The following is a 25,091-nucleotide window of genomic DNA, read 5'->3' as shown; positions in this document are numbered from 1 at the left end:
CCGGCCTAGTAACCGCCCCGCCTGCGCCGCCCAGAGGCTCGCGCGCGCCCCCTGCCGGCGACTCACGTTCCCCAGCCCTGGCCTCGGAGCCGGTGGACTCAGCACGCTTGCCTGAACACCTCTCTGTGTGGGTGTTCATTTATACCACGCTGCAGGTTTGATGAAGCTCCTGGCATCAAATCAAATAATGTTAGGTATGTAACCGCCCGCCCCGCCCCGAATTCCATGCCTTCCCCCAGGGTGGTCTGCAAGTCAAGAAGGCACTGCCGGACCGGACCCGCAGTCTCCAGCCTTGTGCTTACATTGAGTTTTATCCTTAATTTGTTTTTCGAATTTTGAGATTTGAGGCTTCCTAAACTGGGGCACTTGAGATTATTTTGGTTGGAGGGACTGTTTAGTATGACAGGTATGTTTTGAGTGTTTACTGTGCCAGGCAATGTGATTGGTGCTGGGGGGTATAAAGTGGAATGAGAAAATGCACCTGCCCTCAGAAAACATAGAGTGACGTTCAATTGTTGATAGAAGCCCACTCACTGTGCCCATGGCACAGCGCAGACCACTGAGCCCAGCCTGCTAAGGGGTCAGGGAGGGCACCTTGGAGGAGGGGTACTGATGGTGCGTCTAGCATTACCAGCAGGAATCTGACTGCACCTCGAATATTGGAGAATATTTGGTAAAAATCAAAGAGGCCAAGAGAATTAAAGAGGAAGTATAGAGTAGAAGGGACCTAATAAGTCAGCTAGAGTTTTCTCTAGTGGAGTAGAGCCAGCCTTAGGGTGATCTCCAGAAGCTGAGTTGTCATGATGGTGGAATGTAAGCTCCATAAGGACTCCGTTTCCTTCTCTGCTGGCTCCCCAGAACTGAGCATAGTGCCTGGAATATACTTGGGTCAGGAGGAAATTACTCCAGGAAAAGACATTCGCCATTTATCCCCCCAAATAGTTGAGTATTCATGCTATCAAACTCTTGAAGGCTCATAACGGTGGTAGTGATGGGGTCTTATCCTAGGCTGTAACTTTCCTGGGTCACCTTGAATGTGAATTTATCTCTGCATTTCTAGTACATGGCCAAGGGCTTGGTGTGCTGTAAGGGCTTGATAAAACATGCTGAATTTCCTTTCCTGGCATGTATTTGGCCTGTCGTTCAAACACACTTATAGAGAAGGTATCCTGGGGCCTCCGGAGGTGTTGGGCATTTCTCTGGCTAGTTTTGCTGCTGCTAGAGGGGAACCTTATCCCCACCACCGCCATGATTCTCTGTGGAGAAACTTCTGCTGGATAATGCCGCAAACCTCTACCTATCCTTTTCTCATTCCTTTTCGGAACAAGAAGGAATTTCAATAAAATCCAGTGTTAATATGAATTTTGAGAGCATGCAAATTAGGGTAGGCTTGTTAACTTTCATTCTCTACCTGTCCTCTGTTCTCAATGGAAGAGTCTAAGATTCTTCTCTGATGGGAGGGGAAACAGGGGCTAAGAAGTGACCATTGGAAGCCATTGAGGGTTTTCTTGGTTCAGTATACAATCAATTGGGTACATTGTAAGTGTCATTACCTTTACCTCTGTGCTTTCTTTATAGTCCTAACTAAATGAAAGGTAGTATTTCTCTGTAACCATGCAGTAATGATCCTGCATTTTACACATTAAAAATTTTTGGCTCCCAAGTATGTCATGGCAGATAACATCCAGTGGCTCATTCTCTTCAAGGAAGAGCAAATCCATTAGAAGGCTATAAACTGAAGATTCGTGTTTTTTCTTCCCTCACTGCCCAGGATCGGTGTAAGGGAATGGTGACTCAAGGTCTAGACTGGGACCCTGAGAAGAACAGACTAAACTCTGAAGAACTAACATTAGTAAACATTAGTAGTAAAGGCAACACTTCAATTTCCATTCTGTGTTTTATTCTGTGTTGGTTCTGGATGCAGAAGGGGCAGAAAGCAACTTATTTATCACCCTCCTCAAACCCTGCAATTGCCTGATCCTATCCCCAGGAGGTCCCGAGTCTTACTTGTTCGCAATGAACTGACATCAGACACAGATCTAGGGCATTTGCTTTCACAAATTAATTGGCCCATTCATTTACTTTCATCTTTGTGTTGAATGCACATTTTATTGTGTTGGAGAGTCAGGAGATAAAGCAATTGCAGACATTATTTATGATTTGAATGATTACTCTAGTTGGGTAACATTTTAATTGGCATCATTGGGCCAGTTGCCACATGCAGGTCTCTGCCTATCAGCCTACCTTTTCCAAGCAGCTGTAGGCTTGTTTTCAAGCCAAGAGAGAATGTCTGCGCCCACTGAAGTTTATTGGTTTCATCTGCCTAAATAAACTTGTGTGGCTGATTTTGGCAATTAAAAGGTGTACTTGTACATGTCCTGGAAGCACTGGGATATAGATGCACTTGTTTCTTTCCCCACATGGTTACAAAACAGACTATTAAAAAAAAAAAAAACCCTTTTAGGCTGGATGGCGACATGCAGAAGAATAAAACTGGACCACTTTCTTACACCATACACAAAAATAAATTCAAAATGGATGAAAGACATATATGTGAGACAGGAAACCATCAAAATCCTAGAGGAGAACACAGGCAGCAACTTCTTTGACGTTGGCCATAGCACTTCTTACTAGACACATCTCCGGAAGCAAGGGAAACAAAAGCAAAAATGAACCATTGGGGCTTCATCAAAATAAAAAAAAACTTCTGCACAGTGAAGGAAGCAATTAAAACTAAAAGGCAATCTACAGAATGGGAGAAGATATTTACAAATGACATATCTGATAAAGGGCTAATATCCAAAGTCTATAAAGAACTTTTCAAACTCAACACCCCAAAAATAAATAATCCAGTTAAGAAATGGGCAGAAGACATGAACAGACATTTCTCCAAAGAAGACATCCATATGGCTAACAGACATGTGAAAAGATGCTCAACATCACTCCTCATCAGGGAAATACAAATCAAAACCACAATGAGATACCACCTTACACCTGTCGGAATGGCTAAAATTAACAACTCAGGAAACAACAGATGTTGGTTGGCAAGGATGTGGAGAAAGGGGAACCCTCTTACACTGTTGGTAGGAATGCAAACTGGTGCAGGCACTGCGGAAAACAGTATGGAGTTAAAAATAGAACCACCCTGGGACCCAACAATTGCACTACTGGTTATTTAACCAAAGGATACAAAAATACTGATTCAAAGGGGGCACATGCACCCTGATGTTTATAGCAGCGCTATCGACAATAGCCAAATCATGGAAAGAGCCCAAATGTCTATCAACTGATAAATGGATAAAGAAGATATATCTTGTGACACACACACACACACACACACACACACACACACACACACACACGCATGCAATGGAATATTACTCAGCCATCAAAAAATGAAATCTTGCCATTTGCAACAGCATGGTTAAAACTAGAATGTAATTATGCTAAGTGAAATAAATCAGTCAGAGAATGGCAAATATGTGATTTCACTAATAGGTAGAATTTAATAGTTCTAATCCACTAATAGGTGGATGAATATAGGGGAAGGGACAGAAAAATAAGATAACAACAGAGAGGGAGGCAAACCATAAGAGAGTCTTGGCAATAGAGAACAAACTGGGGGCTGCTGGAGGGTAGATAGGTGGGGGGATGGGCTAAATGGGTGATGGGCAGTAAGGAGGGCACTTGTTGGGATGAGCCCTAGGTGTTATATGTAAGTGATGAATCACTAAATTGTACTCCCAAAACCAATACTATATTACATGTTAACGAACTTGAATTTAAATAAAATCTTGGAAGGAAAACAAAATCCCCTTTCAGGTGTGTTACTTACAAACTTTGGCATTGTTCACAATACTTCTAAGGAGTACATGAATAAACGTATAAAATAGAATTCTACTTGTTTACATTTCAACATATCCAATGTATTACCTTTATTGCTAAGAATGATCTGGTTTTTTGTAAAGCAAAGAAAATAAAAACATTCTTTACTTTAACTCCACATACTTCTATAGGTCTTTGTTTCTCTTTATAGTGCAACTCCTCAAAAGCGTTGTCCATCTTGGTCTTTAATTTGTCTCCTCCTTTCATTTCTCAATCTAATTATATTGGTCAGCCTCTGAGATGGTCTCCAATTGCGTCATCTCCTGTTATTCATGCCCTTGTATAGTCCCCTCCCCTTTAGTGTGGTCTGGACCTAGTGAATTTCTTCCATTGAATAGAATTGAACATAAGTTATAGGTTGGCATGTGGAGAGATGCCCCACACCATATGTCATTAGGGAATTGCAAATTAAAACAATGAGATATAATTATGTATCTACTGGAATGGCTAAATTCCAGACGGTGACAATATCAAATGTTGGTGAGGATGTAGAACATCAGTAACTCTCACTACTGGTGGAAATGCAAAAAGACATAGCAATTTTGAAGGACAGTTTGGCAGTCCTTACAAAGCTAAACATACTCTTACCATATGATCCAACAATCATACTCATTGGCATTTCCCAAAAGGAGCTGAAAAAACTTATATCTGCAAAATAACCTGTGCATGGATGTTTATCATAACTTTATTCATAATTGCCAAAGCTTGGAAGCAACCAAGATGTCTTTCAACAGGTGAATGGAATGTGGTACATACAGACAATGGAATATTATTCTGCACTAAAAAGAAATGAACTATCAAGCCATGAAAATACATGGAAGAAACTTAAATGCAAATCTGAAAAGTTTATCTACTATATAATCCCAACTATATGACATTTTGGAAAAGACAGAACTATGGAATCTATGAACAGATCAATGGGTGCCAGAGGTTGGGGGAGGGAGGATGACTAGCTGGAGCACAGTGGATTCTTAGGGCAGTGAAACTGTTCTATATGATATTATAAAGGTTGATACATGTTATTATGTATTTGTCAGAGCCCATAGAATGTACGACACAGAGTGAATCCTAATGTAATGGACTTAGGTTGATAATGATGTGTCAGTGTTTGTTCATCAACTGTAAAAACTGTTTTGCACTGGTGGGGAATGTTGGTAGTGTAGTGGGAAATCTCTCTAGTTTCTGCTCAATTTTTCTGTGAACCTAAAACTGCTCTGAAAAATAAAGTCTTTTTAAAAAACTGATGGGATGTCACTTCAGAGATTGTGTTACAAAAGACTGGAGCTACCATCTTGGGCTGCTGTCTCTTACCTTTTCTCTCTTAGAGTCTTTGCTCTAGGGGAAGCAGGCTGCCATGTTGGGAGCTGCTTTATGGAGAGAACTAATTGGCAAGGAATAGATGTCTTAGGCTAATAGCCAACAAGGATCTGAGGCCTGCCAATAGCCACGTGAGCAAGCTTGGTAGTGAATCCTCTCACATCAGACCTTGAGAAGACTCCAGTCCTAGCCAATGTCTTGACTGCAGCCTTGTGGGAGACCCTGAGCCAGAGGCAACCAGGAAGCCACACCCAGATTCATGACCCACTGATGCTGTTTGATAACACGTGCTTATTGCTTTAAACAGCTAAAGTTTGTTGTAATTTGTTATGTGGCACCAGATAACTGATGCATGAATCCATGACTCCATGGAAACAACTCTTTTCAAGGGCCAAGGTGCTTTTAGTCTTGACCTTAGTTGTCTTTTCAGTTCAAGTGTGATCATTGTTTTCTTGAAACATTTCTCTTTTGTCTTCCAGGTCACCATACTTTGTTTTTGTTTGTTTTTCCCAACCTCATGGCTGCTTCTTTTCAGTCCCTATTACTGGATCCTTTTCATTTGCCCACCTTTACTGTGCGGAGTTCTCCAGGGCTTAGTCCTCAGATCTCAACTCTCCTTGATCTACTCCTATCTAGGTAATGATGTCATCTAGATGTACAGTTTTAAATACTGTTTTGACTTTGCTTTGTGACTCAAATTTCTCTTCTTTTTTTCTTAAATAATAGAATTTTGTATTCTCACAGTTCTGAAGGCCAGAAGTCCAACATGAAGGTGTCAGAAAGGTTGGTTCCTTCCAGAGGCTCTGAGGGAGAATCTTTGTTTCTTCCAAGCTTCTGGTGGTGATGATCGATCCTTGGCCTTCAGCTGCATTATTGCCCCAGACTCTGCATCTGTCATCACATGGCATTCTTCTGTGTGTCTCTGTGTACCTGTGTCTTCTTCTGACCTTCTTATAAGAACAATAGTCACAGGATGTAGGGTGCCCTAATCCAGTATTACCTAATCTTAACTTTGTTACATTTTTAAAAATCCTATTTCCAAATAAATCCCCATCATAGGTACTGGGGTTAGAACATCAGTGTAACTTCTTACACCCACAACACAAAGCAGTGCTCTTTTTGGCCCTTTTCTCTCATGCTTGAAGGTTACTGGAAGTGGTTTTTGGATTCAAAATTTCACTTTTCTCTCAAACTTTTCCATACTGTGTGGTAGAATTGACAGGACATGGTAACTAATTTGAAAAAGATGGAGATGAAGAGTCACATGACTTCAAGTTATGGTGACCACCTCAAAAGCCCACCAATCCTTGGTGATAGGCTTGAAAAAGTGACTGTATACAGGGCACATAACTGAGGTACTCTACCTAGTGACCCTCCATTGAAGCAAGGCATTATTCTAGGACCATGTGTTCCTGTTTTCCTTTTTTCAATTACTATATTCTACAACTACCTAAATGAGTTACCCCTACCGACCTCTCCATACTCACTTCCTGTGACAGATTTCTTGTCATATAAACTATACAGCTCCTTTTTATTCTTTTTTTAAAAAATAATTTATTTATTTTTTAATTTACATCCAAGTTAGTTAGCATATAGTGCAGCAATGATTTCAGAAGTAGATTCTTTAATGCCCCTTACCCATTTAGCCCATCCCCCCTCCCACAACCCCTCCAGCAACCCTCTGTTTGTTCTCTATATTTAAGAGTCTCTTCTGTTTTGTCCCCCCTCCCTGTTTTTATATTATTTCTGTCTCCCTTCCCTTATGTTCATCTGTTTTGTATCTTAAAGTCCTCATATGTTTTGTGACTCAAATTTCTGTCACAGGCTTAGACCATTCCCTGACTTACAGTCTTATATGTCCAATTGCACACTCAAGGTTTGCACTTGGGTTTCTAAAAGGCATCTTGAAATGAATGTGCCTGAAACTCAACTCTTGATATTTCATCACTCACAACTGATCATGCCACCATTAATCCACTGGAGTATATAGCAGTTTTATTCTTCCAGTGCCTATGGCAAAAATCTTGGAGGTGTCCCAAACTCCTCTCTTCTCTTGCGCATTTACACACATCGATCCACAGCAAATCCCATCATCTCTGCCTCAAATCTGACCACTTCTCAACCATCCTAGTCCAAGCTCCATTATCTCTCTCCTGGTTATTTTAACAGGCTTCTAGCTGATGTTTTGCTTCCGTCTTTGTACTTATAGTCCGTTCTCCACACAATGACCGGAGGGAACTCTTTAAAACATTAGGAAGATCATGTTGCTCGTTTGCACAGACCTCTTGAGTGGCTGGCCCCTCCTTTCTTTCAGTGTAAAAGGAAAGTGTTTCAATAGTCTACAAGGCTATACAGGATGTAGCCTCCATTTCTTTTCTGTCTTCCCCCCTGACAATCTCCCCCTGCAGCTGCACTGGCTTCCTCACTGCCCCTCCAACATGCCAAACGTACTCTGCCACAGGGCTTAGCACTTGCTGTTCCTCTGCCTGAAATGCTCTTCCCCCAGGTTTCCTTTTGGCCTTCACTGTCTCTTCCTTTAGGTTTCTGTTCATAAGCTCCTTGTTATAGCTGAATTGTGTTCCCCTAAAATTCATGTTGAAGCCCAAATCCCCCATTGTGGTTATATTTGCAGATAGGGCCTTTAGGGAGATAATTAAGTTAAGGGAGGTGATGAGGATGACGCCGTAATTCAGCAAGACTAGTGTCCTTATAAGAAAAGAGAAAGTCACCAGATCTCTCTGTCTCTCTCACTCTCTCTCTCTCTCTCTTTGTGTCCACATCAACAGAGGCAAGGCCATGTGAGGACACAGCAAGAAGATGCTGTCTATAAGTCAGGAAGAGAGGCCTTACTGGAAATTAACTCTGATGGCACTTTGATCTTGGACTTCTAGCCTCCGGCACTGTGAGAAAATGAATGTCTGTTTAAGTCCCCCTGTCTGTGGTATTTGGTTATGGCGGCCCAAGCCAATTAATACATCCCCCCTAGAAGTGAGGCGTGTTCTGACCACCCTGTAGAAAGTGCCAGTATCCCTCCTATCACCCAGCAGGCCTATCCCCCTGACCCTGTTTTTTCTTTGCAGGGCTTTAACCTCCTGTTCTTGTTTGTTTATTGTTCCTGTCTCCTGAATAGAGTATCAGTGCTGTGAATGCAGAGACTTGTGCCCACCAGCACCCAGCACTTTGTGTGGCACATCTTAGAGTCTCACTAAATGGTTGTTAAATGCTCCAGGTTGAACTGGGGCAAAATCCTCCGTATGCTGAAATTGCTCCAGATTCCTTGGACAACTACCAGTGCTCAGAGGGAAGAAAACCCTATCAAAAAGTGGACTTTAATCACAATGGACCCCTAACTTATACAGCCTCACCTGTGTAATTCTTAGAATCAATCAGGGATTGTATATGGCTGCATATGCTAAATAAATATACTAGGGCTCAACTAAATGGCAATTTTATTTTCCTCACATAACAATTCAGAACTGGTGCAAAGGGACCCTGTTTCTTTCTGTCTTTTTGTTTAGCCATCTGTAGGATATAACTTTGGCTCTTCAGTCACAAGATGGTTGCTGCATATCCAGCATCTCATCCACATTCCAGGCAAGATGACTGGGAAGGGCCAAACAATCAACCAACCAACCAACCAACCAAATGACTGGGAAGGGTAAAGGGCAAAGGCAAATGCCAACAGAGGTAGTTCTTTTAAAAAGCACTTTCCCAGAAGCCTTATTTGGTGACTTCCACTTATATCTCATTGGCTAGAAATATATCACATGTCCTCCTCTAGCTGCAAATGCTACTAGGAAATACATTTAAAAAAAAAAAGCTGGGCATATTACCACCCTGAAGAAAAGTGGGGTGCTTTTGTAGAAAAGAAGTGACAGAGTAATGGAAATTGCGTATGTATCCAACAGTGTGAGCCTCTTCTTTTGCACAAGAAAACCAATTTCCTCAATTTTCAATCCTGAAAGAATGTAGCCCCAAACACCACGTTCCGTGTTTCTACTTTAATCTGGATGGAGTTTTCTGTAGTGAGAACAGCACATACAGAACTCCTGAATGGACGGTGAGAGCATGGACTGCCACAGAGCATGAACATGTGGGACAGAGAATAATTGCAGATGAGTTTTGTTCAGTTGTCTATTTACGTGATTGTTCAAATCAACATTGCCAAGCTGAAATTTCAAGAGGGTAGGGATTGTGACTGCTTAATTTCCGTATATAAAACCCAGGCTGCCTGAACCTTGAGCAGGCAGTTGCTAGTAAGTGCTTTTCATAGAAATGATGATAAATATGTGAAGCTGCCTGATTGCATTGTCCTTTTTGATTAACGTGTCTTTGTGACCCACATTTGGAAGGCCAGAAATAGCTGCGAGGCTGGTCCAAATTTGTTCTGGGTAATTGAATGCAGCAATGTCACAAATGACTTCTCCTAAATCATGCTTTGAGCTTTTAAAAAACTATAATGAAACAATGTGCTCTCTCCAGAGATGCACATAGTACGTGTGTTTCATTCCTCACCCTTGATGTGACTGACCATCTGTGCCACTGTAACTGTTCCACCTGGAAGGGAAAAGACAGGAACTGTTTCACTTCTCTTGCGATCACCCTGTGTCCTTTCTTCTCTGCTTGCCAAATGTAGCGTTCATGGTGGGGCAGTGGCATCACAAATGTTGTATCTCAAGACCCCGTGTTCTGCTAGACAGGGAGTGAGGTGTTTAGAGGGCTTTGTGTTTAGTGAGTCAAGAAAATTTATTCAGGTTCGGTAATGTACACGAGCCTTTGAGGTAAACATGTAGTCTGTTTTTGTAAAAGGCCCAGCCTTTCAGGTTTCTGCTCCCCTTCCCTTCTCCATGACATCTGGTGTGTGTACATGGGGGGTGCTTAGGGCATGACACTAATAGTCTGCATTCCAGCTGGTCTCTGCTGCAGTGGGGGCTGTCCTCGGATAGTGACCACTGAGATGTGACTGTTCCCAGTCCTGGCTCTTTGGGGTTTGTGACTGAAACCTGGGGCCTGGCGACTCATAGTCACATCTGCTCTTGATTTGGGCAGGCCTCAGGAACCTGCTCTGGACAACTGCAGTGTCATCTGCCCTGGCCACCCTATCCACCCTATCCACCCCCACCCCATTGCTTTCCTTATAGCACTTATTTATGCATCCATCTACCGGTGTCGACTGGCTTTCTCTACTAAAACTTTAAGTCCCTTTCAAGATACTTTACTTAGGGGTCTTCTGTCCCTTGGAAATGTGAACAGTTACATCCTTCTCTATTACTGTCTGCATCTCTATGCCCGTCTCCATGCCTGTGCCCATATGCACGCTAATCTATATCAATTAAGAACACGGACTCTAAGGGTCACCTGGGAGGCTCAGTCGGTTAAGCGTCCGACTCATGGCTCAGGTGGCGATCTCACAGTTCATGGGTTCAAGCCCTGTATGGGCTCCATGGTGACAGTGTGGAGCCTGCTTGGGATTCTCTCTCTCCCTCTCTCTCTTCTCCACCCCTGCTCACACACACTCCCCCATCTCTCAAAAATAAATAAATAAACTTAAAAAAAAATAAAAGAATACGGACTCTAAATTTCACCTTCCTGGGGTCAAATCCTTGTTCCGTTACTGTTAGCTGTACACACCTGGCAAGTTACTCAGCCCCCCTATGCCTCACGCTCATTATTTGTAAAATGAGGATAACAGTAGCTACCGCATAGGTTGCAGTAAACATATGAGCTCCTACCTGGAAAGGGTTTAGCAGAGGGCCTGACACACAGAAGGCTCCACGGAAGTATTTGCCACTATTTATTACCGACTGTCTTTCCTACTAGAATGCGAAGTCCACAAAGGCAGAAGCTTTGCCTGCCTCTTTTATTGTTATATCTCCTCATCCTTATGTAACGGGGAGGCCCTCAGTTACCATTTGTCAGATGAATGAATAAACGAATGGATCACGAAATGAAAAGGACACAACATATTCCAAAAACTATTATCACCCTTTCACACTCCGTCTGGTAAGATTTATGTCGCGCTCAAGATGATTTGCTCCTGTTTAGTGTTCTCCTAGCCTCTAGGAAGGCGAGAACTAGATTTTAGTCATTAATGAATTCTTCTATCCCCAAACTACCCATCCCAGGGCTTCCGAGCTCGCTGGGCAGCCTGGTCCTGGGGGAAGTCCTACCCCTTGGTACTCGGGAGTCCTACTCTTTCCTCACTGAGTTTGGCTGCTTCCCCACACTGACATGAACACTGTTCTCTCCCACTCCGAGGGGAGTGGGAGGGGGTGCTTCAAGTGTCCTGTCTTTTTGTGTGCATCTGTGTCTGTGTCTGTGTGTGTATGAGTGAGGGAAGGCAGATGACAATGAGCAGCTCTCACAGCTTATCAGCAGCCATCTTCCCAGCCATGCCTCCTTTCCTCCTTCTACGGATGGTCTCTTCCTGGTTTCTGGCCTTACCTGTCTGGGCTGCAAAGAGATTTGGTCCTGGCGGAGCTAGCTCTCCCCAAGGCTCTGTGGCACTAGCCACTGTGCCTTCTGGACTTCCTAGCTAGTACTCTTGTTCCAGATATGCCCCAGGTCACCCCATTAGTGGTAGGAGTTGCTGCTTAGGCAAATGAACTTCCTTTTTGTTGAGGGGCTTAGAACCCCAAGCAATCACATTGAAGTTGAACCAAATTTGAATTGTGATGAATCCTTTGTCCTCTTTCTGCCGGCTTTCCTCTCTTTGCCTCCATGGGACGTGGCACAGCCCTCTGCAGGATTCCTTGGATGGGGGCACCTGGGTGGCTCAGGCAGCTGAACATCCCCCTTTGGCTTAGGTCATGATCTCACAGTCCGTGAGTTCACGTCCCACATCAGGCTCTCTGCTGTCAGTGCAGAGCTGGCTTTGGATCCTCTGTTCCTGTCTCCCTACCCTCCCTGCATTGGGCTCTCTCAAAAATAAGTTAAAACATTTAGAAAAATGTTTAAAAATGCATGGATGTAATTTTTTTAATGTTTATTTATTTTGAGAAAGAGAGAGAGTGAGCAGGGGAGGGACAGAGAGAGAGGGAGAGAGAGAACCCTAGGCAGGCTCTGTGCTGTCAGTGCAGCACAAACCCAAACTGTGAGATCGTGACCTGACCTGAGCTGAAATGAAGAGTCAGACGCTTAACTGACCGAGCCCCCTAGGTGCCCCACCTTGATGTAATTTTTATAGTAGGAGTTTGTAACCAGCCCACGGGACACAGAAGTGGCCCCCACATGTAGCAAGGGAGGGTTTGACCACTGTGTGGTCCCACCCAAATGAAGTGTTAGGGCTCCATCGCTTTGGGCGTTAAGGGTCCTGATTCTGTTCGTGGGTGTCCCGGGGCACCAAAGTTGAGTTCCCATGTGGAAGTTAGGTACGGATCAGCAAAGTATTGAGGTATAAGAGGTTTTCTTCTGCTGGAAAAACCACAGGCATCCTGCCAGCCCCTGTTGACAGAAGGTTCTCACCCCACAGCAAAGAAAGAAATGATTAAATCGACTTTTCCGTCCATGGGCACAGTCTGGTCTTTAGATGTTGGCTTAGTGTTTAGGTTCATGTAGCCAGAGATGGAGAGAGCCCCTCTTCTCATTACTAGAGTTTTATACTATTAATTACTTGTTTCTTTTTAAAAGACAGTGAGAGACGGATTCTCTCTGGGAGAAAGATGTATAAAATTTTCTGCAATCAAAGAAAAATGGTTATTGGGGCACCTGGGTGGCTCAGTCAGCTAAGTGTCCAACTTGGGGTCAGGTCATGATCTCGCAGTTTCTGAGTTCGAACCCCGTGTCGGGATCTGTGCTGACAGCTTAGAGCCTGGAGCCTGCTTCGGATTCTGTGTCTCCCTCTCTCTCTGCCCCTCCCCTGCTTGGACTCTGTCTCTTCTCTCTCAAAAATAAACAAACATTTAAAAAATGGTTGTTAAAAAATAAAAATAAAATAAATATTAAAAATAAAAAAATGTGTTTTTTTTTCCCCTGAGGGACTATGCATCCCTGCTACTGTGAAATATTTCTATTAGAAATTAGAATAATGGTTATTTAGAAGATGTTAACAACACTGGTGCTTTGCCCTCTGCTGAGTTCTTTTTTTTTTTTTTTTTTAAAGCCTGTACGGTGGAGAATCCCTGTTCTCCATCAGACTCCTGTCTAGAAGCAAACGGAAGGTCTTCCATGGGGAGCTCTGTGGATGTGACCTGGCCACTGTTTCCAAAAGGACGAGGTGACCCTACCTTCTCTTTTAAAACCAAAGTTCCCATCTGCAATGACATCTAATTTCAACTTTTCTTTCTTCATTTGGGGTCCTGAAAGGGGAACTTCTGCCTTCCTGTAGAAACATTACCCTGTAGCAAGCTTGCAAAATTCCTCAGAAGAGAGAAAAATGTGTAAGTGATATTGTAGAACCTGTCATATTTTTGTTGCTTTCTCATATCTTTTTTGTTAGGAATAGAAAATAAGATTGTAGGAACTCTGGTGGTCACGGATCCCCTGATGTGTTCTGTATGCGTTAGGAAGGTAAGTAAAATCAGGGAAATGGAACAGAGATAGATGGGAGAAGGGACTTCTTATTTTAGACAGGATGGTCAGCTATGAGCAGCTGATCTTCCTGAGGAGATCTGAAGGCAGTGCGGGACTGAGCCATGAAACCGGACAGAGGGGTGTAAAGGCAAAGGTCCTGAGGTAGGGAGGTGAGAGCATGGTGATCTCTGGATATGATTCCCCCAAGCTGGAGCCCTGAAGCAGGCCCTCCTCTCTCCAAATCAAGGGTCCTGGCCCCCACCTCTGACCTCTTTTCTTACTCCCGTGCCCTCCCCCAAGTCTCGTGGAAGCAGGGGTCTCTTTCTCCTCTTCTCTCTTCCAGACTCCATTGCTTTGGTATTAGCTCTGTACCTTGATCCTCCCTCCTCCCCACCCCTAAAATTTTAATTCATAAGGCCACTTATAGAAGTTGTTTTAAAAGATGAAATTGTTTCTATATCTTTTCATTTCAGCTATACCAATCCTGCTTCTCTGAGGTAGTGTGAATGCCTCCACCTGGCTATCTATAGTCACATACAAGGCAAAGGCTGGGAGAGTGGGACACAGAGAATAATAGCATACTGCCTTGACTTTTCCTGCTCCCAGCCCCCAGTCGCTGGAGATATGGTCTGCATACCTGTAATTTGTCAGATTTGCCTTCCAGAATCATGACATGTGACTCAACCTTTTCCCAAAGCAATGGCTTTGTTCTTAGTCCTCATCCTACATGATTTATCTGCAGGATCTGACACTATGAGCCACGTAATACTTCCAGAGACTGACTACCTTGCAACTAACTCACTCATTGATTCAAAGCGCATACACTGAGCCCCAACCATGGAGAGGTGCCTATGCAGATGCTGAGTATGGAGGAGAGTCACACACACACACACACACATTCTGTTCTAGGAGGAGTCACAGTCCAGTGGGGATGGCAGCTGAGGCTCAGGGGGAGTGAAGGGAGAGTGCAGGAGGCTTCCCCGCCTGGCCTGTGGTTGCTGGGAAGGTTTCCCTGGACCTCTGAGTGTGAGCGTGCTCTGCTTCTAATTTCAAGCAGCATTGGTCCTCCTGCCCATCCTTTCCGGGCCACCTGCCCACCTCTGCCATCTTGTCCTACTCTCTTGACTGGGCCCTTTATGTGGCAGCTTTCCTGGCCACATTATCTCTCCATATTGTCTCCCTCACAGATTTTATCTTTTCTTCTGCTTCTACCATAGATAAATCCCTATCCCTGTCTCCAGTCTCTCTTTGGCTCCAGAGTCAGCCCTTGACTCACCTTGTCCCTCCAGCTCCTTACTTTTGGACTTTTGGAATCTCCTTCCTTTTGACCTAGTTCAGCCTCATTTTTGAATTGATCTTGACTAAAGTTTCTCTCCTGCTTTCAAAGTGCTGTTGGGAGAGACAGTCTAGCATAGGCATGGAGCATCCCTGCACGTCCCTTCTGAGTGTGTCAAGAATGCAAGGCCCTGATGGTTCTTCACCCAGGCCATCATTCAGGGTTATGTTTGCAGCAGGCAGCCATGAGGGAGGCTCCCAGACAGAGACCAGGCTTGTTTCTGCTCACTATAAAAACAGTGAATTCCCCAGCTCAGTGTTCCTCTCCCTTAACAGTGTTCTGCGTGTACAGGCATCTTGGATGGGTCAGTTGTGTCATCATTATGGACTCTGGGGGCATAGGGAACACCTGCAAATCAACACAAAGCACTGGCTACTTCTTTTGCCATATGTAATAAAATCTTTGGTCTCTGACCCAAAGGTCTCATGCCTTTTGCCAGCATCCATGGAAAACTAATTTGCAAGCTTGTAAGTACAGTAAAATTTCAGACCTGCACAGTTCTTAGCAGGTGTCACCTCTAAGATCCTAACTCCAGTGTACCTTCTGGTATTGCTAGGCAACCAGGTTGCTTCTTATTCCCTGAGTGGCTTTTGAGCACTGGTTTTTCTCCATTATACCCTTTCTCACCATTGTTGGTCTGCTGCAACTCTCCTCTGGGTTTAATATGAGTGTTCCCCACTCATTTCCTGTCTTGGCATTTTGTCCTTTCTCATTATTCCTGTGTAGCACACCTTCTGATGGTCATTAAGGACTAGATTTGAGAACAGAAGGGCCCAGAAAGTCATTCTATTTTAAATGAAAAATCACATGGATTAGGATGTAGCTCTCTGAAACTCAAGCTGAGGTTGAATTTGCCATGAGAGAACTCCTACCTCTTTTTTTTTAAATTCTTTTTTAATGTTTATTTATTTTTGAGAGAGAGAAAGAAAGAAAGAGACAGAGAGACAGAGAGTGTGAGCCAGAGGAGAGGCAGAGAGAGAGGGAGACACAGAATCCAAGTCAGGCTCCAGGCTCTGAGGTGTCATCACAGAGCCCAATGTGGGGCTCGAACTCACAGACCCTGAGATCATGACCTGAGCTGAAGTCAGACGTTCAACTGACTGAGCCACCCAGGCGCCCCAAGAAAACTTCTACTTGTGATTGTAGACAGAGGATTATGATCTAGGCTCTAGGGAATAATCATACTTGCCAAACCTGTTATTTGCACAATGGATTTTATGTAAGTAGTATTCCACCCATTATCTCCTCTCACCCTCAAGAAACTTGGGAGGTAATCAGGGCAGGTAATCCCAATGTTGTTTTGAAGAGAACCATGACTGGAGGATTAAGTGACCTGCTCAAGGTCACACCACTAGTGAGCAGCAGGACTAGGAGGAGGGCCGGGCGTTTCTGTTGCCTGACTGGGCCTTGCCTATGGAATCTTTATGGCGGTTACATCATTTGGTGTATAGACCACTCTTTTTTTTTTTTTCCTAACGTTTATTTATTTTTGAGACAGAGAGAGACAGAACATGAATGGGGGGGAGGGCCAGAGAGAGAGGGAGACACAGGATCCGAGGCAGGCTCCAGGCTCTGAGCTGTCAGCACAGAGCCCAACTCGGGGCTGGAACTCATGGAGTGGGAGATCATGACCTGAGCCAAAGTCGGACGCTTAACCGACTGAGCCACCCAGGTGCCCCGGTGTATAGACCACTCTTAACCACAGAGTCAAAGACTGTGCACACTCAGATGGATACTATTAGTGTTTATTAATTATAAGGAAATCTGAAGTATTTTGCCTACCTAGGGACAAGTGAAATAAATTATTTTTCTTTATTTAGAAAAATTAAAAAAAAATTTTTTTTAATTTATTTTTGAAGGAGAGAGATGGAGCATGAGCAGGGGAGGAGCAGAGAGAGAGGGAGACACAGAATTCGAAGCAGGCTCCAGGCTCTGAGCTGTCAGCACAGAGCCCAATGCAGGGCTCGAACCCACGAACTGTGAGATCATGACCTGAGCCGAAGCCAGACACTAAGCCGACTGAGCCACCCAGGTGCCCTGTGAAATTATTAAAAGTGATACTATGCATCTCTAAAAAGGGAAGGCATTTATGTATTGATATGGAATGACCACTAAGAAATATTCCCTTTTTTTAAGATTATTTATTTTGAGAGAGAGAGAGAGAGAGAGAGAGAGAGAGAGAGAGGGAGAGGGAGAGAAAGAAAGAACATGTGTGTGAGGGGTAGGGGCAGAAGAGAGAGAGGGAGAAAGAGAATCCCAAGCACAGAGCCTGACATGAGGCTTGATCTCACACGAGATCATGACCTCAGCCAAAATCAAGAGTTGGACACTTAACTGTCTGAGCCACCCAGGTCACCCAGGTGCTCTTCTTTTTTTTTTTTTTTTTCTTAAAGACACATTTATTCAGCATCATGATCATACAATTACAGTTAGTAATCAACAGCATGGGTACAAAAACCAAAAAAATCTACGTTAAAACCCTTTGTTGGAGTTCATTACACTTTCCACAGAACAGAAACTAAAATAAACTGTTATATAATTAGTCATGAATATAGTCCTCGGGTTTTTGCCCATACACATGAATATTGTCTAAAACATGGCTCCTTTGTGGCAGCTAGGCCCTGCCGCCACCGTGCTTGGCTGAGCTCACAAACCTGTTGTAACCTGTAGCTTCCCTGTCACTTCTCTGGCTCTCCTCTCCTGCTAAGCTTCGTTTCCCGACAGTAATTAAAACCTTCTGCCACTGCCATAGCTACTGCTGCTGCTGGAACTGCCACCTTGGTTTCTGGTTTGACAAAGTATTGGCCTCCACCACCATAGGGCGCAGAGCTTCTGCCTCCAAACTTCCCTCCTTGCAGGGGTCCAAAATTTGAAGACTGATTGTTGTAATTGCCAAAATCATTATAGCTTCCGCCACCTCCAAAATTGCTTCCATCATTACCAAATCCGTTACAGCCATCCACACTGCCACCACGTCCACCACCACCTCGCCTGCCACCAAAGCCACCTCGCCTGCCACCAAAGCCACCTCGCCCACTGAAGTTTCCCCCACGACCAGAGTTGTCATTCCCACCACAACCACCACCAAAGTTTCCAGGACCACTTTGACCTCTCTGGCTGGCTGAAGCACCAGCCATCTCCTGCTTAAATAGGGCTCTCCTCACTTCCCAGTGTGGCCATTCACAGTATGGTATTTTTGAATGACAATCTTGTCTACAGAGTCATGATCATTAAATGTTACAGAAGCAAAATTCTCTTCTTGCCACTACCTCGGTCAGCCATGATTTCAGTCACTTCAGTTTTCCCATTCTGTTCAAAATAATCTCTAGGATGTGTGCTTCAGGGTCTTCTTTAAGGCCACCGACAGAAATCGTTTTCACAGTTAAGCGGGCACCAGGTCTTTGAGACTCGTCTCTTGAGACAGCCCTCTCTGGTTCTACAACTCTTCCATCCACCTTGTGTGGCCTTGCATTCATGGCTGCGTCCACCTCTTCCACAATGGCGTACGTGACAAACCCAAAGTCTCTGGAGCGCTTGGTGTTGGATCTCTCATTACCACACAGTCTGTAGGCGTTCCCCCATTACTCAAAATGGCTCCTCAGACTCTCATCGGTTGGTTCAAAGCCCAAACCTCCGATGAAAAGCTTCTGCAGCTGTTCAGGCCCTTTGGGAGACTCTGACTTAGACATGACAGTCGTGGAGGGGAGATTTAAAGATGATTACTTAGCAGCATCCACAGGCAGAAAGGAGTAATCTGATGAACATAGCTCAGAAATATTCTTAATACTTATTATTTTGACATATTTTAAGACTAAAAAAGTTGCAAAATTTGTACAGAGTTCCTGTCTGCCAGGAACTCGCTCTCTTTACCCAGCTCCCCCAATAATAGCATTGTATATAACCATAAATTGACATTGGTACAATACTATTAATTCATATAAATACTTCATTTGGGTTTCTCAGAAAGTTTTAAATATCTGAGAGAGTGGGGGTATGGTATGCATCCTATTTATTTTAGAAGAGAGGGGAGGGGCGCCTGGGTGGCGCAGTCGGTTAAGCGTCCGACTTCAGCCAGGTCACGATCTCGCGGTCCGTGAGTTCGAGCCCCGCGTCGGGCCCTGGGCTGATGGCTCAGAGCCTGGAGCCTGTTTCCGATGCTGTGTCTCCCTCTCTCTCTGCCCCTCCCCCGTTCATGCTCTGTATCTCTCTGTCCCAAAAATAAATAAACGTTGAAAAAAAAATTTAAAAGAGAGGGGAAAGGGTGCATGTGTGTTTATATGCTTCCATATACCTATAAGATTTCTTAAAGGATATATAAGAAGCTAGACACATTGAGTTGCCTCCAGGAAGAACTGGATAGCAGCTCTGGATAGAGAGTATTGGAACCGTGTGTTCGTTTGTACCAATCTATCTATTTTTAAAAAGGGAATGAGGAAAGTTTTTATGTATTCATACAAAATAATCTGTTATATTTTTAAATGAAAAACACAAGGTAAATAAGTGTGTACGTATCCCATCTACCAAAAAAAAAAAAAAAAAAAAAGAAGGGGGGGAGCTGTGTGTTTTCGCCTCCATATGCACAGATTTCTCTGGAAGGATAGATACGAAACTGGTAACCATTGGTTTGCCTCCAGGGATTAAAATGGGCAGACAGAAGTGGGAGGGAGACCTTTTGTACCTTTAAATTTGTACCTTTTAAATTTAGACTATGTGAATTTATTTCCTTTGCAATAAAATAAAGGAAATTGAAAAAAAATAAACCCTGAAATAAATTGCTTTTACCTTGTAATTTTTCCCCCTTTAAAATATTTAGCGGCTTTTCAGCTACTCTCTGGCTAAAATTCAGATTTCTTTACTTGACATTTAGGTTCTTTTTATAACTCGGTCTCATTATTTCCTGCCTGAAGCTTTCTGTTTCACCGACTGTGTTTTGTTTTCTCTCCTCATATCATGCACTTTTCTTTAGTCTCTTCCTGCTCCCCAGCCATCAGAAATCATCTCGCTTCTGGGACATTGTCCCCCAGTGGTCCAGACCTCTTGAATTTCTCTCTCTTCCAAATTCCTATAATGTCTTGTCTGTCCTACACATCTGGCCCTTCACCCATATTCTCTTGTCAAGGGTATGCATACTCTGTCCCCAAATAAGATTACCAACTTCTTGTGGGTAGTGGCTGAGTATGTGAGTTTTCTGAAATTCCCCTTTCCTGGAAGAGTCTTACACTAGGTTGATGGCCCAGTGATGTTGACTAAATCTCTTCTTTGTAGCGATTTTATTCTATGCATATGCTTGCCTGATGTGCTTAAGAATTCCTGGCTGTATTGAGGCAATAAGACATTGTGTATCCATCCAAAAACACCCTAGCAGATAAAAGAGGACAAAGTATGAGTTAAAATTCAAGAAATCACCTGGTGTTTGAATATTGATATATTTTTAAATATAACATTCCTGGAAAACGATACATCATAACATTTTTTTTTTTTTTTGCATTTTGGCTCATATGTTTGGATGCATTTTGGAAAATAGGCCCTATTTTCCTAGTAACCATGGTGAATTAATTAGCTTTTCTGATATGTTATGAACTGGTTCTTGACATCCTCATTTTCAGTAAATGGCAGAATTGGATTCAAGTCTTGACAGGTCAGATCAGGGAGCTACATGACTTCTAGCCGGTCATAGCAACAGATATTTGTTGGGTTCCTTCCATTGCAAAGCATTGTATTAAGACTTAATGGAGATGAAGTGTAAAATAGATTCCTCCAGGAACTTCCGCTTGATTACATGTTGCATCTGTCTGGCCCTTGCCCATTGATGGCTATGTAGTAAGTGTAGCCAATTGTCAGGAGGCTCTTCATAGGTAGCCTTGGAATTAGAGAAAAAAATGTATGAAGAAGATTGATCTTTGAATCTGAAACCCGTAAGAATGAGGAAGCAAACAACAAACAAACAGTAACAGTATTAGCTTATCTTTGATGAAATCTTCACTAGACTCTGTATTTCAGCTATATCGTCTCTTTATCTTGACAGCAACTGATTAAGGCGGGCACTATTGTTACCCACTTTTGCAGATGAGATAGGAGACATGACCGTGATCATACAGCTGAGTGATGGAGCCAGGATTCAAGTGCAGAGATTTTGCTCCTGGCTCCCTACGTTTAATTTTGACTTGATGTTATTATTTTCCCAAAGATTAGTCACACGGACAAGTAACTTACCAATATACTTGTCTGACTCTAACTAGATCATGAAATCCTCAAGTGGAAGGCTGTGCCTTATTTTCTTGTTTCTTCACACATAATTATCTATGGCACAGGTTTCTGGACATTGTCTGTACTCAATATCCCAGAATGGAAAAATGCATAAAAAACAACTGTGGCTTATAAATGTGATGTTAATAAGACTATGATACTCAGATTGAGTATTAAACCAACTATGTAGCAGGCAGTGTGAAGTGGTACAAAGAACATGAGTTTTGGAGGACTGGAAATGAGGTCTGTGGAGTGCCTGGCACAGGGAGGTATCTGATACATGGTACTTAGTTAATACAGTGATACTATATGATTTAATCTTTCTCACACACAACCCTGTTAGGTAGCGTGTTAGTTCAGGCTGCCATAACGGAACACCACAGACTGGGTGGCAACAGAAATTTATTTTCTCATAGTTCTGGAGACTCCTCCACATCCCAGATCAAGGTGCAGACAGGTGAGGCCTCTCTTCCTGGCTTACAGGTAGCTCCCTTCTCACCGTGACCGTGTCCTCACGTGGACTTTCCTCTCTGCTTGCAGGTGGAGAGAGAGCTGTGGCATCTTTTCTAAGGACACCAGCCCTATCAGACAAGGGCCCCACACTTACAACCTCACTTAACTTTTTTTTTTAATTTTAATTTTATTTTTTAAAATTTACATCCAAATTAGTTAGCATACAGTGCAACAATGATTTCAGGAGTAGTTTCCTTAATGCCCCTTCCCCATTTAGCCCATCTCCCCTCCCACAACCCCTCCAGTAACCCTCTGTTTGTTCTCCATATTTAAGACTCCCTTCTATTTTGTCCCCCTCCCTGTTTTTATGTTATTTTTGCTTCCCTTCCCTTATGTTCATCTGTTCTGTGTCTTAAAGTCCTCATATGAGTGAAGTCATATGATGTTTGTCTTTCTCTGACTGACTAATTTCGCTTAGCATAATACCCTCCAGTTCCATCCACATAGTTGCAAATGGCAAGATTTCATTCTTTTTGATTGCCAAGTAATACTCCATTGTGTGTGTGTATATATCTATCTATCTATTTCATATCTTCTTTATCCATTCAGCCGTCGGTGGACATTGGGCTCTTTCCATACTTTGGCTATTGTTGATAGTGCTGCTATAAACATTGGGGTGAGGGGCGCCTGGGTGGCTCAGTCAGTTGAGCGTCCGACTTCGGCTCGGGTCATGGTCTCGTGGTTGGTGAGTTTGAGCCCCACGTCAGACTCTGTGCTGACAGCCAGAGCCTGGAGCCTGCTTCAGATTCTGTGTCTCCCTCTCTCTCTGGCCCTTCCCCTCTCGAGCTCTGTCTCTCACTCTTTCTCTCAAAAATAAACATTTAAAGGGGCGCCTGGGTGGCTCAGTCGGTTGGGCGTCCGACTTCGGCTCAGGTCACGATCTCGCCGTCCGTGAGTTCGAGCTCCGCATCGGGCTCTGGGCTGATGGCTCAGAGCCTGGAGCCTGCTTCCGATTCTGTGTCTCCCTCTCTCTCTGCCCCTCCCCCGTTCATGCTCTGTCTCTCTCTGTCTCAAAAATAAATAAAACGTTAAAAAATAAATAAATAAACATTAAAAAAAAAACATTGGGGTGCATGTGTCCCGTTGAAACAGCATACTTGTATCCCTTGGATAAATACCTAGTAGTGCAATTGCTGGGTTGTAGGGTAGTTCTATGTTTAATTTTTTGAGGAACCTCCATACTGTTTTCCAGAGTGGCTGCACCAGCTTGCATTCCCACCAGCAGTGCAAAAGAGATCCTCTTTCTCTGCATCCTTGCCAACATCTGATGTTGCCTGAGTTGTTAATGTTAGCCATTCTGACAGGTGTAAGGTGATATCTCGTTGTGGTTTTGGTTTGTATTTCCCTGATGATGAGTGATGTTGAGCATTTTTTCATGTGTTGGTTGGCCATCTGGATGTCTTCTTTGGAGAAGTGTCTATTCATGTCTTTTGCCCATTTCTTCACTGGATTATTTGTTTGTTGTGTGTTGACTTTGATAAGTTCTTTCTAAATTTTGGATACTAACCTTTTTTCTGATATGTCGTTTGCAAATATCTTCTCCCATTCTGTAGGTTGCCTTTTAGTTTTGCTGATTGCTTCCTTCGCTGTGTAGAAGCTACTTAATTTGACGAGGTCCCAGTTGTTCATTTCTGCTTTTGTTTCCCTTGCCTCCGGAGATGTGTTGAGTAGGAAGTTGCTGTGGCCAAGATCAAAGAGATTTTTGCCTGCTTTCTCTTCGAGGATTTTGATGGCGTCCTGTCTTACAGTGAGGTCTTCCATCCATTTTGAGTTTATTTCTGCATATGGTGTAAGAAAATGGTCCAAGTTCATTCTTCTGCATGTCGCCATCCAGTTTTCCCAGCACCACTTGCTGAAGAGACTGTCTTTATTCCATTGGATATTCCTTCCTGCTTTGTCAAAGATGAGTTGGTCATACGTATGTGGGTCCAATTCTGGGTTCTCTATTCTGTTCCATTGATCTGAGTGTCTGTTCTTGTGCCAGTACCATACTGTCTTGATGATTACAGCTTTGTAGTATAGCTTGAGGTCTGGGATTGTGATACCTCCCGCTTTGGTTTTCTTTTTCAAGATTGCTTTGACTATTTGGGGTCTTTTCTGGTTGCACACAAATTTTAGAATTATTTGTTCTAGCTCTGTGAAGAATTCTGGCCTTTCATTTAACTTTAATTACCTCCTTAAAGGCCTTATCTCCAAACCCATTTACTAGGGTCTTGGGGCTTCAACATCTGAGTTTGGGGGGAATACAGTTCAGTCCATAATAAGTAGTTACTTTTCCCATTTTACCAATGGGGAAATAGATATTCAAAGGAATGGTCCTGTTCTTCCATGAAGCCTGATTGTGTTGTCAGATATGTTGACTACTTGTATTTCTTTCCACGGGTTTTTTCCTTCTTACAACCAAAAAGAGCTCAACCACCGAATCCATCCTTCCTTCCTTCCTTCCTTCCTTCCTTCCTTCCTTCCTTCCAGAGAGAAAGAGTGTGTGCACAAGCGGGGGGGGGGGGGGAGAGAGAGAGAGAGAGAGAGAGAGAGAGAGAGAGAGAGAGAGAGAGAGAGAGAATCCCAAGCAGTCTCCATGCTGTCAGTGGAGAGCCTGATGCGGGGCTTAAACTCACGAACTGTGAGATCATGACCTGAGCCAACTGAGCCACAAGGTGCCTTGCATCTAATCTTCGCTAAAGGTATTTTTTTCTAAGAAGAGTCTGTAGCATCTTTTCTTTGGATAGTGCTGTGAAACCCTGACAGTTTCCCCCCCCCTTATTTTCTCACCTTTATGCCTTCACCTCTCTTGTGGTATTTTATAATTAGATGAGACCACAGGGGTGATAATGTAATTGATTAGTTCCACTTTCTCTACATCACAGAACAGGAAGCATGACATAGCCAGGAGTGTCATGTCTTCCATTCCCAGCTTTGGAATGGAATGTTGTTTAGCATACAACAGACTCTAGATGGCATTATCTTGTTTCCCTCTCACCAGACACCATGTTATTCTCCCTCTGAAGGCTGTGAACGTTATAACTCAATATTGTGTACTTCATGGCTTCTGCGTATTCGTGTCTTCTACTACTTAATGTCATCTATTCTCTCTGTCTTATCAGTTTCAGTCAAATTGGTATTTTTTTGTGTCTTGAGTTCAAATCTCACTTAGAATCTGACTCGGTTCAGCCAGTCAAGCATACCTTTAGGTTACTGGCCAGCTTATGGTCTCATCACGTATATTACTCCAGTACAATGGAAACAGTTTTTTCATCTATCATGCCTTGAGGGAAATGTTCTT

General features: G+C 43.3%; 1 long non-coding RNA gene and 1 pseudogene across 1 annotated transcript; one reads left to right on the top strand and one right to left on the bottom strand.

Moving 5' to 3' along the window:
- Positions 1-95: 95 nt before the first annotated feature.
- LOC124524837 (uncharacterized) lies at positions 96-13,711 on the top strand. The gene is made up of 3 exons (XR_006965324.1): positions 96-194; positions 13,304-13,417; positions 13,640-13,711. It is a non-coding gene; the product is annotated as an uncharacterized LOC124524837 (long non-coding RNA).
- A 4,065-nt stretch (positions 13,712-17,776) lies between these two features.
- Positions 17,777-18,738, bottom strand: LOC124523434 (heterogeneous nuclear ribonucleoprotein A1-like; annotated as a pseudogene).
- Positions 18,739-25,091: the final 6,353 nt, after the last annotated feature.

Source organism: Lynx rufus, unplaced genomic scaffold (assembly GCF_022079265.1).
Source record: "Lynx rufus isolate CCGP_SWC_20201006 ecotype Redwood Valley unplaced genomic scaffold, mLynRuf1.p SCAF_4, whole genome shotgun sequence".
In the NCBI taxonomy this organism is placed as follows: Eukaryota; Metazoa; Chordata; class Mammalia; order Carnivora; family Felidae; genus Lynx; species Lynx rufus.
Note: the sequence above shows the minus strand (reverse complement) of the source record. Positions and strands in the feature narration are given on the sequence as shown.